The sequence below is a fragment of the Panthera leo genome, chromosome B4 (assembly GCF_018350215.1).
Source record: "Panthera leo isolate Ple1 chromosome B4, P.leo_Ple1_pat1.1, whole genome shotgun sequence".
In the NCBI taxonomy this organism is placed as follows: Eukaryota; Metazoa; Chordata; class Mammalia; order Carnivora; family Felidae; genus Panthera; species Panthera leo.
Genome location: NC_056685.1, coordinates 107,073,602 through 107,080,759, shown reverse-complemented (window position 1 = coordinate 107,080,759; position 7,158 = coordinate 107,073,602).

Genomic DNA, 7,158 nt, shown 5'->3' with positions numbered 1-7,158 from the left:
TGGGAGAGCAGAAGCTACTCCTTGATAAATTAAATTATAGGGATTAAGCCTTTGCTAGTATTCAGAATATTTTGGGACAAAGTAAAAGGAAGTAATTTTGTACGAGAGCTTTGTAATGTGAAATGAATGTGTAATCATTTTAAAAATATTAAAGCTTATTACTCATTGCATTCAAGTACAGAAGAAATTCTCCTGAATGTCTGAAAAGATTTATGGAATGAAAGATACAGAATTTCTGATTTCCTGAATTAATAGTTCATTACAGTTGCAGATTTTGTATCAGAGAGATACTGGACAACAGAATGCCTGTAAAGATCTCTACAGTATTTTAAGAAAATGAAAATTTGTTTAATATGTGTGTAAATAGGATTTAAATTATCATACGTAGTGGAATTAGAAGATATTACATGAAAAACTCAGTCATTTTATGATTAATTTTCTAAGGTCTAGACACATTAAAATGTGAGCAAATCAGATTTTTGTAACTGATATTTTAATGTAGGTTGTTTATTATTATTTTTGTTTGTTTCAAGTTTTTATTTAAATTCTAGTTAGTTAACATACAGTGTAATATTGGTTTCAGGAGTAGAATTTAACGATTCATCACTTCAATATAACACCCAGTGCTCATCACACAAGTGCCCTCCTTAATCCCCATCCCCCATTTAGCCCATCCCCTGTCCAGCTCCCCTCCAGCAATCCTTAGTTTGTTCTCTATAATTAAGAGTCTCTTATGGTTTGCCTCCTTCTTTGTCCCCACCCCCCCCCTTCCCCTATGCTCATCTGTTTTGTTTCTTAAATTCCACATATAAAGGGTGACTGGGTGGCTCACTCAGCTAAGCCTCAGACTCTTGATTTCAGCTTAGGTCATAATGTCATGGTTTGTGTATTCAAGTCCACATTGGGCCATGTGCTGACAGCAAAGAACCTGCTTGGGATTTTCTCTCCCTCTCTCTCTGCCACTCCCCAGTTTTCTTGTGTGCATGATCTCTCTGTCAAAATAAAAAAAATAAATAAATAAAAAACTTTTAAAACATTCCACATATCAGTGATATCATACAGTATTTGTCTTGCTCATACTTGTTTCACTTAGCATAATATACTCTAGTTCCATCTGTGCCATTGCCAATGGCAAGATTTCATTCTTTAATGGCTGAGTAATATTCCTATATATATATATATATATACATACATACCACATCTTCTTTATTCATACTACTTAATCACTTATTTTATTTCATTCAGGAGAAAATGCTATTTTTTTCACTTTGTAATGGTATTGCTATTACTATTAAGATTCAAAAAATGGGAAATATTAGGAAATACTTAAACAACAGAATCAGATTTAACAATAAAATCAGCAGTCCTCATACTATATTAAGTATAACACTACTAGTGTTTCTAAATACCAGTAAATCAAAATGTAGCATGACAGGGACTGCAAATTTAAACCAATTGAGATTGTAAGAATTTCTTCTGTATTAAAAAATACAACATATTTTAAAAGATCTAGCATAATTCTACAACAAAGTTTGTCAAACATTACCAACAACCTCAAAGTGAACTATAAGCAAAACAATCACAACATCGGGAAGGTTATTTTTTAAGTTTGTATGATATGAGGATACTGAGTTTAGTGTTTATCTGTATGTCTATTGGTGTTTGGCTTTTTCAGGTATAAAATTTATCTTTTAAATCCAATCTGCTTGAATTATTATTAGATGCCTGAAACTGCATTTAATTACAAATTCTTACTAAACACAAGAAACAGATAACCCTGAATCCCATCATGCCAATTTATTATACATTTATATTTATATTATAAATTTACATATCACATATTCATTCATGTTGATTAAAAAATTACCAATATCATCTTTCCATCTTTCAGTTTTAATCTATTTCAAAGCCAACCAATTTTTTTCTATAATATCTGTGATATTTCTCTTCATTCTACCAGATGTAGATTTGTCATCAGAAAATTCAGTCTTTCAGAAACACCACCTATCTTCATTTTCTCTAAATTGAATCCGTGAGCCTCAATATCACAGCCATTGCTGGATTGCCGCTCCCATTCCCTAGGCCTCTACAGGGAGACCCATGTGTTGCCCAAAGAATGAAAAAGAACATCCAAGTCTAATTAAGCCCGCTACCACCACAACTCCATAAACTCTTGAGGTGGGGATAAGCTAAGGTTTGCCCAATCCACTTGAGCCACCCTCTTCTACAAGACTTGCAAGAATGTCTTGCATTATGCTTTTAAGTGCAAGGGTGTTTTGCAGATATTTTTCTCGGTCTGAGGCCTCAGTCTACTTGTAGGCCAGCTTTGAACATTGTGAGTTAGTGTCTCCATCATTTCACAAGCATACATCAAAGAAACGAATTTATTAAAAAAAAATATGGATGCCTCTTTCACTTGACATCTCAGCCTCAGAATAAAAAGCAATATCCTTTACTTATAAAGAACGTTTTTGTGGAGACCCTTTGTGCAAAAAAAAAAAAAAAAAAAGAGTTAACATAACAGGCCTGAGACTGCCTATCCTCAGAAATTCCTGCTTGCAAGGTTACCCTTGGCTTGCACCTGGTGACTCAGCTGATAAATGGTTTCCTACACTGATACAAAACTTTATTTAAATGATAAGAGTGGCTCTTTGTTTGTGTAAACAACGTGGTTTATGCTGTAGACCTGCTTTCCCTTTGGAATTCTAGAATTTGGATACACGATAGGCAGAATGTGTCTATGTGACCTGTCCCCAGTTTAAACCTTGAATGCTGAGCATCTGATGAGCTTCTCTAGTAAAAAATACTTCACATGTGTCATCACAATTCAATGCTGGAGGAATTAGTTGTGTCCTTTGTGACTCCACAGGTAGGGGACTCTGGAAATGTGTGCCTGGTTTCCTCCATACTTATGTCCCATGCACATTTTCCCTTTGATAATTTTGCTTTGTATTTTTTCACTGTAACAAAGCTTAGATATAGGTAAAATTATATACTGAGTCCTGTGAATCTATTTATTGAATCACCGAACCTAGATCGGTCTTGGTGAACATCAACACACTCCCTGAAAAGGAGAATTCTATTTTAGCAAAGGACTTGAGGCCAGAGATTCAGCAATGATGCTGTCAATACACAGAAATGTATTACCTTCATCCAAACTATTTGCTTTGTATGTTTATTCTGACAGCTAACATCATTACTAGTATACAACTATTTTTTAATTGCCAGCTTTATTTTATACCATTATAAAATAAGTCACTAAATCAGTCTGAGTATACTGCAGTTTTCAAATAAGTTCTTTCACTCCTGTTTTTATCTTTATTCATTCTGTTCCCATTACCTTGAGTGCCTCCTCCAACTCTCCCTTTGACAAAAACCTAATGTCTTTAAGGACCACTGAGAGAGGTAGAGTGGTTAAAATATATGGTTTTGGAATTAGCTGCTCTGGGCTCAAATCATGCCAGTTACTAGCTATAACCTTGAGCAAATTATTTTTCCTTTCTGTAGCTCAGTTTCCTTATTTGGATGCATATAATAAGAAAATAAACCTATAAAAAAGTGGTAATACTATGTTAAGATTAAATAATTCAACATTTGTAGAGTGTGTAAAACTTTACATAACACACTGTAAATGAACATTATTTATGTATTTATAAGATAAATAAATGATACTGTCTTCATAATTACTGTAAAGAACATATTCTAATAGCTTCCTAATTGCTCTAAAGAATGTACATGGTGTGCTACCAGCTAAGAACCATGGAGCTAGGGTGATAGGGTGGACTTGTTGAAAAAAAGAGTATGTTTCATTGATAAGTCACTGAACTGGCTTCCTTGCCTCCTGGAGCAGCAGGTAGAATGAAATAAGTGGTTCCAGGCCTGATTTCAGAAATGCCTCAGGGGGGCACTGTTTTCAAAGCTCTAGAATAATTTTACATGAAAATCAAACACTACCAATAACTTCAAAATTAATTGTGAACAAAACAGTCATAGAATTAAGAAGTTTGCTTTTCAAGTCTGAAAAATATTGAAAATAAACTGAGTTTTAGTCTTTACTTCGGGGTCCATCAGTCTTGACTTCTAGTTATAAATCTTTTCTCCTAAAGGCAACAAGCTAGGGTGCTTGGGCCTCTTGGCACTCCGAACTCAGAAGACTTAAGGTGAGACTAGAAAAATATCTTGGCATTGCCCCACACTTGAAGCCACTCTGCCTGTAAGTGTCACATAAAATCAATTCTTCTACCTTTGCAGTTCTCTAGACTATTGATACCCCCATGTCCCCACTATTCACAGCCACCTCCTGTCCTCACCTTCTTTTGTATTTCATCATATTCATAATTCATCAGTAACTTTTTTTTACAATCACTCTTGTCTCTATCTTAATCTCAGAACCCAAGTCTATGCTGGCTTCAGTGTAATTGAAGTTGGCCGGAGAAAATATTATAATGGCACAGAACACTATAAAATCATGATCACTGACATCAAATCAGCACTCAGTACTTTCTGGCAATTCCTAGTGGTTTTCTGGTAATGTCCCTCTCTCATGGGGAGTAAGATTGAGTGCAGGGTATTATGGAATGGAAAAGGGAGGAAGTACTCTTTCAGTAACTATACAAATGATCATAAATAATCAATGTGTAAATACATGTTCCCTGTTTATGACTTTAGCACAAGCCTGTCTTAATTCCTAGACCACTATGTTACGGCAGAAAAAAACAAAGGGTTAGGAATTAAATAACTTGAAATTTAGCTCTGATCTACTCCATATAGTCTCTAGAATCACATAATCACTTGAGCATCAGAAGCTCCTTTCCCACCCAACCTACCTCATTTAACTTTGACAGTAAGCAAAATACCTTGAAAGTATTCTGTCCCCATTACAGAATGAGTTGCAGAAGGGAATTCATGTCTGGCTGCCTTCATGTGAAACTGTAATTCCTTTGTTTGTCTCTCTTCCTCCAACTATTAACTTTGAACAACATTAGCTCCAACTTAGAAGCGGCTGAAATATAGCCCTCTTCAGAAATCTTTCATCAAATTATCTCTCAAAATTTCCAGACATTCCCTCAAGGTCTTCTGGAACCCTGACTATGACTTACTGAATAAAAGATTAAGGAACACTTATTGTTTTCTTTAAATACTAACGCATTAAACTATTTGAGGTACAGTATTTTCTTAGCCCTGAAATTTCACTATGGTGTTATGTTATTATTCCATGTCAAACTAATTGGTCTAAAACTAACCAAATATACTGTAATTCAATTGTGGGACTAGCCACATAAACTTAGCAAAGACCCCACAAGCTAAAGGGCACAGTCTCTCAAAAGACTGAACTTACCTCAGATGCCAGCACACTTAAGGGATCACCAGGGGCCACCCACACTTCTGACTGAACGGCTATAAATTTGCAGGTTCCCATGACTCCTTCAGGTTCGGTAGTTTGCTAGAATGACTCACAGAACTCACAAAAGTACTGTACTTTGGATTAAGTTTTATTATGAAAGATACAAATTAGGAAGACCAGTCAATGGAAAAAGCCCAGAGGGTAAGATCTGGGAAGGAACAGAGAGCATCTGTGTCCTCTCCCTGTGAATCAGGGTATAATCACCCAACCAGCACATCACTGTATTCACCAAATAGAAAGTTCCACAGGATTTTGGCACCCAGAATTATTCTTTTTAATGTTTATTTACTTTTGAGAGAGTATGAGTGAGGGAGGAACAGAGAAAGAGGGGGACAGAAGATCCAAAGCTGTGTTGACAGCACCGAGCCAGATGTGGGGCTGGAACTCACAAACGGTGAAGTCACGACCTGAACGAAAGTCTGACACCCAACAGACTGAGCCACCCAAGCACCCGGTGCCCAGATTTTGTATTGCAGTTTCATTACAGAGGCACAATTGATTACATAATTGGCCGCCTGGTTGAATTTGGTCTGCAGCCTCCCTCTCATTCCTAGAGGTCAAGGACTTTGGCTATTATGTGGCTCAAGCTTCAAGCTTTTAATCACATGGTTGGTTTTTCTTTAGTGCCCTATCTTAAATCATCTTGTTAGCAAAAACTAACTAGAGGCCCATTAGGAGTCACCTCATTGGTATAACTATCAGGGCTCACTATGCATCACAAAGAAGTCCTATCACAGAGGAAATCCCTGGGATTTAGTTCCCCTCTTAGGAACCAGAGACAAAAACCAGTCAAATTCTTTATAACAAAGGTTACGCTGTTATTACTAGTGATAGACGTATCAATAAACAGATGGAATTGTGGATTATGAATTTAATATAGACAGTACATAATATTGACTACAATTGACTGGCCGGCAATTGTACGTCAAAGTGCCTTGCTTCACAGCTCCATTCCTCATCAGCTCTGTCACCTCTTTGCAGACTGAAAGAAAGTCAACCTCAAAGCAAGTTAGTAAATGCTTTATTAATTGTCATATTGAAGATTATAGCCCAGAAGTCAGTCTATCAGACTGCTCTGAAGAACTGCTCCAAAGCTTGTTAGCCACAGGGAATTATATATACAAAATTGGAAGAGAGGTAAACATTCTTGCAGCAGTTCTCTAAATACTTGTAAGTTGTAAGGTATAATTTGGATGTAAAAATTAAGGTTTACTGATTTCCACATAGGAGAAAGACCTTTAGGCTCTCTTTATACGTTATGTATCTATCATTTCTGCGTGTTCAAAATTATTTCCTGCGTGCCTCTGCTTAACTGGTTTTCCAGTTCTTCCTGTTTTTGATACTTCCTTGAAGTCACCTGAGACAGTCACAGAAGACTGACATCAGCCACCCACTGTAGTTTTAGTGCACATCCTGAGGCAAGTACTTAAATTCAGTGCCTGAATTTAATTCTTAAATTAAATTAAACTTATTCTTATTTGTAAATGATAAAAATAAAATCTCTACCTCATTGCTAATGATGTGTTACCTATTCTAGTCCCGTGCTCATTTTTGTGCTCTGAATGTCACAGGCTTTGTCTTTTTCATTTTTATATCCTTTCTAGTGCCTTGCACAAGGGAGGTCATAAATGCATGTTCCAGAGATTTTCATGGATTCCGAACCCAAGGATATAACAAGCGTTTTGTGTTTCATTTACTTCAGTTATCTCCATTTGGCTTGAAGGAAAGGAAATACTTTGGAATTACAGGAAATT